The 12,007-nt window shown below is 44.8% G+C and overlaps 2 non-coding genes across 2 annotated transcripts; both read left to right on the forward strand.

Moving 5' to 3' along the window:
• The first annotated feature begins 4,209 nt into the window (after nt 1–4,209).
• LOC147272003 (U2 spliceosomal RNA) lies at nt 4,210–4,400 on the forward strand. Its single transcript, XR_015117392.1, has one exon. It is a non-coding gene; the product is annotated as a U2 spliceosomal RNA (small nuclear RNA).
• A 774-nt stretch (nt 4,401–5,174) lies between these two features.
• On the forward strand, nt 5,175–5,338 carry LOC147272004 (U1 spliceosomal RNA). Its single transcript, XR_015116653.1, has one exon. It is a non-coding gene; the product is annotated as a U1 spliceosomal RNA (small nuclear RNA).
• Nucleotides 5,339–12,007: the final 6,669 nt, after the last annotated feature.

Genomic DNA, 12,007 nt, shown 5'->3' on the forward strand with positions numbered 1-12,007 from the left:
ACATCACTGTAGCGTCATTTTGAGGTTCGTAGCAACTCTCACTACATCACTGTAGCATCATTTTGAGGTTTTTCGCAACTCTTCCTACATCACTGTAGCATCATTTTGAGGTTTTTAGCAACTCTCACTACATTACTGTAGCATCATTTTGAGGTTTTAAGCAACTCTCACCACATCACTGAAGCATCATTTTGAGAATTTTAGCAACTCTCACCACATTACTGTAGCATCATTTTGAGGAAAGTAGCAACTCTCACTTCATGACTGTCAGCATCATTTTAAGGTTTGAAGCAACTCTCACTACATCACTGTAGCATCATTTTGAGGTTTTTAGCAACTCTCACTACATCACTGTAGCATCATTTTGAGGTTTTAAGCAACTCTCACTATATCACTGTAGCATCATTTCTTAGGTTTGTAGCAATTCTTTTTACATCACTGGAGCATCATTTCTTAGATTAGTAGCAACTCTCACTACATTACTGGAGCATCATATTGAGGTTCGTAGTGTCACGTCCCCATGGTCACGGGCATGGGGGCGTTGCATTATTTTTGACTTCCTTCCCTTCTCAGGTTCGAGCTTCATGGGGCGGAGCTGCTGACTAATTGGGAGCACCTGGGCCCGGCGTCTCCCAGCTATAAAGCAGGCGACCAACCTGGCCGGTTGTCTCTCGCTCACTCCTCCTGGCCCACGTCGGAGCGATGGTTGTGTTTCTTGAGTTATGTCTTGTTTAGTTCTCTGCATCCATCACACCGCACACATACACCCCCTGTACACTCATGCACACACTCGCACTCACCACTGACACTACTGATAACCACACTCCACTGTACGTTATGGTTTGCCTTGTGTTGATTTTGCGTTATTAATAATAAATTATTAGTTGTGTGTCACGTTTAGTCTGCGTCTCCCTCCTTCGCTGTCACGATTTCTGAGCCGGGTCGTGACAGAAGCAAATCTCACCACATCACTGTCGCATTATTTTGAGATTTTAAGCAACTCTCACTACATCACTGTAGCATCATTTGGAGGATAGGAGCAACTCTCACTACATGACTGTCAGCATCATTTTAAGGTTTTAAGCAACTCTCACTACATCAGTGGAGCATCATTTTGAGGTTCATCGAAACTCTCACTACATCACTGTAGCATCATTTTGAGGATAGTAGCAACTCTCACCACATCACTTTCACATCATTTATTAGGTTAGAAGCAACTCTCATGACATCACTTTCGCATCTTTTTGAAATTAGTAGATACTCTCATTACATCACTGTCAGCATCATTTTGAGTTCATTATTATCATTGAGGTTATTCGAATCTTTCACTGCATTACTGTTAGCATTATTTTGATTTCATTAGCAATTCTTACGACATCTCTGTCGCATTATTTTGAGGTTATTAGCAACTCTTCCTACATCCCTGGAGCATTGTTTTTGAGGTCGTGAGCAACTCTTCCTACATCACTGTAGCATTTTTTGAGGTTATTAGCAAATCTTACGACATCACTCTCAGCATCATTTTGAGATCATTAGTAACTTTAATTACATCACTGTAGCATCATTTTGAGGTTCGTAGCAAATATTACTACAAGACTGTCAGCATCACTTTGAGGTTATTCGAAACTTTCACTACATTACTGTCAGCATCACTTTGAGTTTGTTAGCAACTATCACTACATTACTGTTAGCATCATTTTGAGTTTATTAGCAATCCTTAGAACATCACGGTAGCATCATTTTGAGTTCATTAGGAATTCTTACGACATTATTGTAATCATCATATTGAGGTTTTTCGCAACTCTCACAACATTACCATCAGCATCATTCTTTAATTCATTAACAATTCTTCCTACATCACTGTAGCATCATTTTGAGGTTCGTAGCAACTCTTACTATAATAATGTCAGTATTATTTTGAGTTTATTAGCAATTCTTACGACATCACTTTCGCATTATTTTGAGTTTTTTAGCAACTCTTACTAGATTACCGTCAGCATTATTTTGAGTTCATTTGAAATTCTTAGAACATCACTGTCGCATTATTTTAAGGTTCGTAGCAACTCTTCCTACACCACTGTAGCATCATTTTGAGGATAGTAGCAACTCTCACTTCATGACCGTCAGCATCATTTTGAGTTCATTTGCAATTCTTCTGACATCACTGTCGCATCATTTTGAGTTCATTAGCAATTCTTACGACATCACTGTCGCATCATTTTGAGTTCAGTAGAAATTCTTACGACATCACTGTCGCATCATTTTGAGGTTATTAGCAACTATTACTACATTACTGTCAGCATCACTGAGTTTATTAGCATCTCTCACCACGTGACTGTTAGCATCGTTTTGAGTTCAATAGCAATTCTTACGACATCACTGTCATCATCAATTTTAGGTTACTCGCAGCTCTAACCACATGACTGTCAGCATCACTTTGAGGTTATTCGAAACTTTCACTCCATTACTGTTAGCATCATTTTGAGTTTATTTGCAATTCTTACGACATCACTGTCGCATAATTTTGAGATCATTATCAATTCTTCCGACATCACTGTCGCATTATTTTGAGGTTCGTAGCAACTTTTACTACATCACTGTCGCATTATTTTGAGTTTCGTAGCAACTCTTACTACATGACTGTCAGCATCACTTTGAGGTTGTTAAAAACTCTTACTACATTACTTTAAGCACCAATGAGTTTATTAGCAACTATCACTACATTACTGTTAGCATCATCTTGAGTTCATTAGCAATTCTGACCACATCACTTTCAGCATCATTTTGAGGTTATTACCAATTCTTCTGACATCACTGTCGCATTATTTTGAGGTTGTTAGCAACTCTTACTACATGACTGTCAGCATCACTTTGAGGTTGTTCGAAACACTTACTACATTACTTTAAGCATCACTTTTAGTTTATAAGCAACTATCACTACATTAATGTTAGCATCATTTTTGATTTCATTAACAATTCTTCCTACATTACTGTCGCATTATTTTGAGGTTAATAGCAGCTCTTACTAAATTACTGTTAGCATTATTTTAAGGTTCGTTTTTAACTCTTACGACATGACTGTCAGAATCACTTTGAGGTTGTTAAAAACACTTACTACATTACTTTAAGCTTCACTGAGTTTATTAACAACTATCACGACATCACTGTTAGCATCATTTTGAGTTTATTAGCAATTCTTACGACATCACTGTAGCATTATTTTGACGTTATTAGCAGCTCTTACTACATTACTGTCAGAATCATTTTGAGGTTATTAGCAGCTCTCACTAGATTACTGTTAGCATCATTTTGAGTTTATTAGCAATTCTTACGACATCACTGTCGCATTATTTTGAGATTATTAGCAATTCTTCCGACATCATTGTCGCATTATTTTGAAGTTCAAAGAAACTCTTACTACATGACTGTCAGCATTACTTTGAGGTTATTCGAAACTTTCACAACATTGCTTTTAGCATCATTTTGAGTTCATTAGCAATTCTAATGCGGTTCGAGGCCACGCTGGTTCACCGAGCGAGAAGGTGAGCCTTGAAAACGGCATCGGCCGAGCTTCCCGGGCTTTGGATACCGTGGTGAATTCCCCAAATGTGGGAATCTCAACTGCATAATTTCTGACAGTGGGGGACTGCGTCCGCGCTCGACCACGGCGGCAACAACAACAACGGTGACCGCCTGTCCCGGCCAGTTGGCGGTCTCCTCTTGTGCTGGCCAGCCTGAGGAGACCGCGGAGGACGTAGCCTCGATGAGCTCCCAGTATCTCTCACACCTTCCAGCCCTAAATGAAGATGGCAGGGTTTCTCCCACATTTAGTTGAGGGTCATGGTATCCGACAAGCCCTGGGCTCAGGACAATACATCCACGGCTCGTCTTCGCAGTAAGTGGAATGATACCAGAGAATTCATGCGTGGGAGGAGATCAACTTGGAAAACCCCGACTCCAGGATGAGTCGCTGGCTTGTGGCTTTGAACACCGCTTTGTTTTACTTTGAGTCGCCCCACTAGCATAGCGGGGTGAAGGCACCGATTGCCTTTGCTTTGGATAGCAGTGGGGACAACCAGTGTGCCAGATGTAGTGTTTATGGCACTGCATTTTGTGTCGCCACCCAAAATGTTGCAGTTCCTGCCCACAGCCGCGGCCGGGATTGGCTGTACCGGGGGTGCTGGCTCTCACGTCGGGTGGCTGACAGGCATCGCTTCTCGGCCTTTTGGCTAAGATCAAGTGTAGTATCTGTTTTTATCAGTTTAATATCTGGTACGTTCCCTATCCGGGAACCATATATTAAATTGCTTTTTGGAACAGGGAGATGGAACGGGAGCTTGCTCCGTCCTTTCCACGCATCAACCTGGTATTGCAGTGTTTCCAGGAGTGGTGCAATGCCCCGCATTTCTCGTCGGAAATAAAACAAGCCTCCGCCAGGCACTCCCTCACCTGCTCCACCCAAAGCCGGACCAGGGTTCTCCTCCTGCACTGCAGCTTTTCCTCAGCCTGCGGCCGCAATGGCCTTCCAGGAACAGTGCGGGCCCCTCCCCTTTTGTCAGGAGCAAATCCCGTGCTCTTCAGGCCAACTCTCGAGTGCTGCACATGAGGCCGGGGCTGGATTTCCGCCCGCGCTGCCGCTGGGCGTCAAGTTGTGGCTCCGTTTGCACTCCAGATAAGGATGGAGGTCCGCTGACGGCACTGCTCTCGGAGCCTTTCCCAAAAGGCTTTGGAATGAACTCTGAAAGACCTGAACCTTCAATGTGCCTGTTTTGCCCAGAGATGGGTTGTGAACTTGATGTTGAAATGTGAAACCCCAGCTTGCTGCCTTCAGTCTTTCGGAATTGGGCCGCTTGCGTTGACAGCTCTCATGGTCGCGACGCTCCATCCAAGGGTGAAAGCGGACGGAGATTGTTTTTTTTTACTGCGGGGCACGATGCGTGCGGTTAGAGGCCACGCTGGTGCCCCCAGCGAGAAGGTGAGCCTTGAAAACGGCATCGGTCGAGCTTCCCGGGCTTGGGATATCCGACATCTGGCATCGTTGTGAGAAACAGGGGGCTGCGCACGCGGCAGATTGGCACAAGGTAGGAAAGATCAGGCGCTGTGTCGGCCTCCCTGCCTGTCAGTCAGAAGGCTGTGTCCCTGGAGCTCATGTCTGTTCCTAAGCTCAGCGAGTCATACTTACCTGGCAGGGGAGATACCATGATCAGCAAGGTGGTTCTCCCCGGGTGAGGCTCAGCCATTGCACTGGGGCTGTGCTGACCCTGGTGAATTCCCCAAATGTGGGAATCTCAACTGCATAATTTCTGACAGTGGGGGACTGCGTCCGCGCTCTCCCCTGTGATCGTGTGAAAAAAGGAAAGAAAGAAAGAAAGGCCGACGACGGCGGCAACAACAACGGTGACCGCCTGTCCCGTCCAGTTGGCGGTCTCCTCTTTTGCTGGCCAGCCTGAGGAGACCGCGGAGGACGTAGCCTCGATGAGCTCCCAGTATCTCTCACACCTTCCAGCCCTAAATGAAGAGGTCAGGGTTTCTGCCACATTTAGTTGAGGGTCATGGTATCTGACAAGCCCTGGGCTCAGGACAATACATCCACGGCTCGTCTTCGCAGTAAGTGGAAGGATACCAGAGAATTCATGCGTGGGAGGAGATCAACTTGGAAAACCCGGACTCTCAATTCTTACGACATGACTGTCAGCATCACTTTGAGGTTGTTCGAAACTTTCATTCCATTACTGTTAGCGTCATTTTGAGTTCGTTAGCAATTCTTACTAAATCACTGTCGCATCATTTTGAGATCATTAGCAATTCTTCCAACATCACTGTCGCATTATTTTGAGGTTCGTAGCAACTCTTAGTACATGACTGTCAGCATCACTTTGAGGTTGTTCGAAACACTTACTACATTACTGTAAGCATCACTGAGTTTAGCTGCAACTATCACTACATTACTCTTAGCATCATTTTGAGTTTATTAGCAATTCTTACTACATCACTGTAGCATCATTTTGAGTTCATTACCAATTCTTACTACATCACTGAAGCATCATTTTAAGGTCATTAGCAATTCTTCCCACATCACAGTCGCATTATTTTGAGGTTATTAGCAACTCTTACTACATTACTGTCAGCATCATTTTGAGGGAGTTCGAAACACTTACTACATTACTGTCAGCATCACTTAGTTTATTAGCAACTATCACTACATTACTGTTAGCATCATTTTGAGTTCATTAGCAATGTGGGGCTTTGATTGGGAATTGTCAGAAAAATCACTGAATAAACAACACAAACACAGACTGTGTCTGAAATTCCACACCTGCACCCGACTCAGAATGAAAAACCAGTGTGGACTCAATTTTATCCACTATCCATACTGATTCTGGAGAAATTTCTTTGTGTGTTTTGATGTACGCGAGCCAAGCAGAAATTTCTCACAATGCAATAGGGCGGCGTTTGGTCAGTGTTGAGCAGGCGTCAGTCTGACAATGATGTCATATTATTGTGTCATCACCTGACCAGACCCAAAAGTAGGCTCAGGTATCAGTTTCTTCTCAATGCTAACGTCTGCTAGCTTAGTCTGCTGCTTTGATGGCTCTGCCTGCTCAAAGGTCCAGACCCAAAAGTAGGCTCAGGTATCAGTTTCTTCTCAATGCTAATGTCTGCTAGCTTTGTCTGCTACTTTGATGGCTCTGCCTGCTCAAAGGTCCAGACCCCTGGATGTGGTGGTTCCTACCTGAACGTAGATTCTGTCAGCTCATGTTGTTAAATCAACTCACCAGGAACACCAGTAGATTTCAATGGACTGACAATGAGTCTCATTGAATGGGTGTCTCGTCCAACGAGAAACAGTCAGTCTCAGGTTGAAGCTCATCAATGAGGTCTTGTGGATCAGTGGCTTGCATGAATGAATGAGTTGGAAGACTTCTTGGAAATTAAAGAGGATTTAATACAATGAAGAAAACCCTTAAGACAGAGTGATAATTCCAGCAGAGTAATTAAGGCCCATATTGAGTAGCAGGTATGAATTAGCCTGGATTTATCTGAGCTTCAAGTAGACGGCTAAGAGGCAGGTGGAAAGGTGTGTAGGATGAACGATGGTGACCTCCAACCAAATGAAGAGGACTGAGTGGAGGCTGACCAGCTCTACGGAGTCAGGCGGAGTTTGGCAGCGAGACAGGAGTCCAGGCCTGAATCGGTGAAAACCAACGTAACCGGCTTACGTTCTCAGCTGGATTCTCCCATCGATGTACGACGCCTCTCCAACGAACTGGTGGGAGGACGGCCTCCAAAGCCTCCACCTCGTCGACCATGGCTCCCGCTGAGATTCGCTCGATGAAGAAGGGAAGCGCGTTGATTGGCTACCCTCTGGTCTCAGGCTGCTGGCTGCCTGGACTAAGCTGCTCTTCTCCGACACAAAGGTGGCTTCTCTCTCTTCAAGGCTCACAGGAGGTCAAGAGTGTAGCGACCGTGAGCCGAGATCGATGATGAATTACAAAAATAGAAAATCAAAAAATAAATTAGAGGAATAGAAAAGAAAAGGGGGGGGGGGGGAGCCGGACCAGCTGCTCTAGGAGCTCACACACAAAGGGCAGAAACAAGAAGCACTGAAGAGAGCGCCAGCAGTGGATGGTGCCACCACTGTTACAGTAAACTGGTCCGCCTCAGAGCAGTGACCTTTGACCTGTGAGGGGTTGTTGGCCAATCAGCACACTTTGCTGTCTTCAGTCCTTCTCAGATATCAACAAATGAAGCTGGTTGAACAGACAGCAATCATCATCACTCAGAGACATCACCTGGAGAGGAAGACTGCTCCGAGTTCTGACAATGACAGTGAAGAGGCAAGGAGAGCTGGACAACCACAGACAGTGAAACATTCGGAACATCATGTTGATACACGTGTGTGTGTGTGTGTGTGTGTGTGTGTGTGTGTGTGTGTGTGTGTGTGTGTGTCAGAATCGGAATCAGAATCTTTTATTTTCGTTGTACGGGGGGGGGGGGGGGGTACAGTGACAATAGTTAGTTAGTTAGTTCCAGAGCCACCGTGCACCACAGAATGCAGATACAAAGAAAAGATAAAAGCAAGATAAAAGACACTGTTAGAACAGAAAGATCCATAAACCCACCAACCAGAGGTGTGTCTGGTACAGATGTGGAATTATTGGCTCACACAATGTTGAGGACACTGGAAGAAGACAAACAAAAAAGGCTGGTGTGATCCAGACCTTCATCAAAAATGGTCCTGGAGAACTGTTCAATGTGTCAGGACTTCTGTCCATTGTCTTCTGCTTATCCTGTTCAGGGTCATGGAGGGGGTGGAGCCTATCCCAGCAGCTTTTGGGCGACAGGCCGTGTTCACCCTGGACAGGTCACCAGTCCATCACAGGGCCAACACATCCACAGAAAAACATTCCAAGCCAGACTCAGGAGGATCTCTCCACCCTACAGACTGTAAAGGAACCATCAAAGATGGCAGTTGGAGTTCTGTGGATCTGTGCTGGATTCCTCGTCCTCACGGACCAGAAGTCTGTCTGAAATACTGCACTGATTGATGATCTTTTCATGAATCTGGAAAAGCTTCTAAAATGAAAGGAAAACAATCCTATCTTCTTCATGTCTCAAGCCAAATCAAACCAAGAGTTCTTTTATCATATTTTTTTAACCAGACGTCTGGTTTGACTGGTTGGTTGTTGAAAGAGAGCAGGACAGGACAGACAGCAGAAGACAAACAAAGAGAAGAAAAGACAAAAGACAGAGAGAAAGGAGGGAGAGAATGACAAAAAGATGGGAACAAGATGAGGGTGAAAGACAAGCAGAGAGAAAGACAGAGGGACAGGGGGATGGAAGACAGACACACAACCAACAACAGCAGCAGCAATAATAGCAAACTAGCTGCCAATGATAACGTCTCCTGGTCGCTGAAGCAATCAACTTCATAATAGGAGGATTGAAGAGCCAGGAAATAAAATATTAGCACAATACTGATGTGAATGTTCGTGCAATACTGAGAACACTGATATGTAGACGACTAGTAGGGGCGGCACAGTGGTGCAAGAAGACAAACAAAAAAGGCTGGTGTGATCCAGACATCCATCAAAAATGGTCCTGGAGAACTGTTCAATGTGTCAGGACTTCAGAAGCTCCAATCCTCTCTAAGGTCCAGTGAGAGTGGAAGAGATTATAAATAAGAGAAGCAGGGCCCTCCCTCAGAACTGAACCAGCTCAGTTGGAAGAGCCTTAGACTGAAGATCTAAAGGTCCCTGGTCCGATCCCAGGTTTCAGCAGAGGAGCAGCATTGACTTTACTTTCCAGTGGAGGAACTGCAGACATGAAGGAAACTAACATCTTGTCCTGTGCATTCTTGTGACATTCAGGACATTTTTGGAGCCTCTTGTTGGATTTTGCCACAGAGAATCAGAGCCAATCAAAAGCCTGGTGGACTTCAACATGGAGGACTGAACAAGTCAAGAAAGCAGCAGTTTGACCTTCACAGGTGTTTCTGTTCCTGTCTCAATGCTGTAGAAAGAGCCTGAGGAGCTCAGAGGGTAGAGCATCAGACTTTTAATCTGAGGGTCCAGGGTTCAAGTCCCTGTTCAGGTGCTGTGGAGGTTCCAGTGTTTGACAACATGGTACTGGATGAAGCTTAATGTTGAACAAACTGTCATCATCAAAAGTAGAGGAAAGTAGGAAACATGGTCAAGTTCTTCTGACTTCTCCAGTAACGTCCTGCTCACATTGGTCTGTCTTCATTTTGACTCCTCCCACTGCCACAATGACCAGCCTTTATACTCTTGGTGACTGGGGCCCTGGTTGCTGCAGGCCTCAACACCAGCCTGTGGTTGTGAGCAGGGCAGAACAGAACTGACAGTATCTCCCATGCAGGACCTGGGTCAGCGCCTGGTGCCAGCTGGGGCAACGCTTTAACCTGGACCCCTAGAAGATCTTCTCCAGGAACTGGCCTTTTTCAATCGAAACAGCGTGAAACTTCAAGTAAAGAATTAAAATTATTTAATTCACAATGAAGCCTCTGTCAAAAAACAAAGGAACAACTGACTACCTCACCATGACTTCACCCTGATAACCAGGAGGTAACCTGGTAGTCAGAGCAGCGATGCTCAGGTCTGTGGACTCAGAGGAGGATTCTTCTTTTGGTCACAGGTTTGAAGATATCAGTGAAAGAGAGAGGAGAGACAGTCAGAGAACTTCCACACCTCTCCAGTGACATGATGGCAGTGGTGGGATTTGAACCCACACCTCTTCAGAGACTGGAGCCTTAATCCAGCACCTTAGACCGCTCGGCCACACTACCTCACTGTGCTGCTCTCTGAGTTGGTCTGCTAAAGGCATGTTGAAGAGGAAGTAACATCATGATATCAAACTGATTCTGAAGGGGGACTCCTTCCCTCCCACGGTCACAGGAAGTGACAACAGCGCTGCTAGAAGCAGGAAAGAAATGGTAAAAGGACTCAGTTTGTACAGAGCCTTTCTACCTCAGCAGCACTCAAGGAGCTGAACAATGTCCTCTCATTCACACACACTCACACACTGATGCTGAAGGCTGCCATGCAAGGAGCCAACCTACTCATCAGAAGTATTTCGGGGTTCAGTCGCTTACTCAACGACACTTTGACATGGTCACTGGAGAAAGTGAGGATCAAACCAGCCACCCTTTGGTTGCCAGATGGCCACGCCACTCCTGAGTCATGTGACCTGGATAAGATGGTGAACTACAGCTGATCGCCATGCTAGCAAACCCTCTTTTGTTTGGTTTGGTTGTTGTTTAGTGACTGTGGATGAATACACAGGAGAAGTTGAGCATAAATTTGTGTTCCCTGTTCACTTGAATATATGCAGGAGTGTGAGGTGGAAATAATACTTGGAGGAGAATGAGAGTTCAGTCTCAGCGCCAAGACCTGTGCTGACACTAAAACATGTCAGCCCACAGAACAAAGATGGCAGTCCTCTGGGAAAGCAGGTACACCACACATACATGAAGAAACCCTTCAGGAAACAAATATGTTGCCAGAGACTTTTACTCTGTTTTTGTTGTTTACCCAAGTACAGGATTGGAGGGAGACTGATGGTCGCTGTTTGGGTTTTTGGAAAACAAGGAGGCTGTGGGTTCAAGCTGGATTCTCAGAGACTATTTCCCCAACCTCTACATTGGCATCTACACTGTCATCCAGTCAGGTGATTGAAGTCATCCAGTCACGTGACTGAAGTCATCCAGTCACGTGACTGAAGTCATCCAGTCACGTGACTGAAGTCATCCAGTCACATGACTGAAGTCATCCAGTCATGTCAGTGATGTCACTTGGCAGGACTGTCATTGCCGTCTCATTCTAGAAAAAAATCCAGACTCCACCTGTGGCTCCATGATAACTGATGGACCTCTGGTTGGAGGCTGGACGATGATGTTTGGACTTGAAGGAAAACTCCTTGTCCAAATTCCATTGTGTTCAAGTTTAAAGTCCCACAATAAGAAGTAGCTGAATCTGACAGGTGGAGGTTTGGAACTACAAGATGGTTGATGTTTTCTTGACTTGATGCTCTGACTGTCAGGGTGGATGAATGCTTCTTCTGCTGCTGCATCTGAGTGGCTAGGATTGGAGCTTTTACCTGCGAAAGTGATGTCGGAAGAATTGCTAATGATCTCAAAATGATGTGACAGTGATGTCATAAGAATTACTAATGAACACAAAATAATGCTAAAAGTAATGTAGTGATAGTTGCTAATAAACTCAGTGAGGCTTACAGTAATGTAGTAAGTGTTTCGAACAATTTCAAATGATGCTGAAAGTCATGTAGTAAGAGTTGCTACTACCCTCAAAATAATGCTACAGTGATGTCGGAAGAATTGCTAATGAACTCAAAATGATGCTAACAGTAATGTAGTGATAGTTGCTAATAAACTCAGTGATGCTGACAGTAATGTAGTAAGAGTTTTGAACAACCTCAAAGTGATGCTGCCAGTCATGAAGTAAGAGTTGCTACTAACCTCAAATTAATG

The sequence above is a fragment of the Aulostomus chinensis genome, chromosome 1, assembly GCF_037954235.1.
Source record: "Aulostomus chinensis isolate RoL2024-O1b breed Wild chromosome 1, RoL_Achi_v1.0, whole genome shotgun sequence".
Lineage (NCBI taxonomy): Eukaryota > Metazoa > Chordata > Actinopteri > Syngnathiformes > Aulostomidae > Aulostomus > Aulostomus chinensis.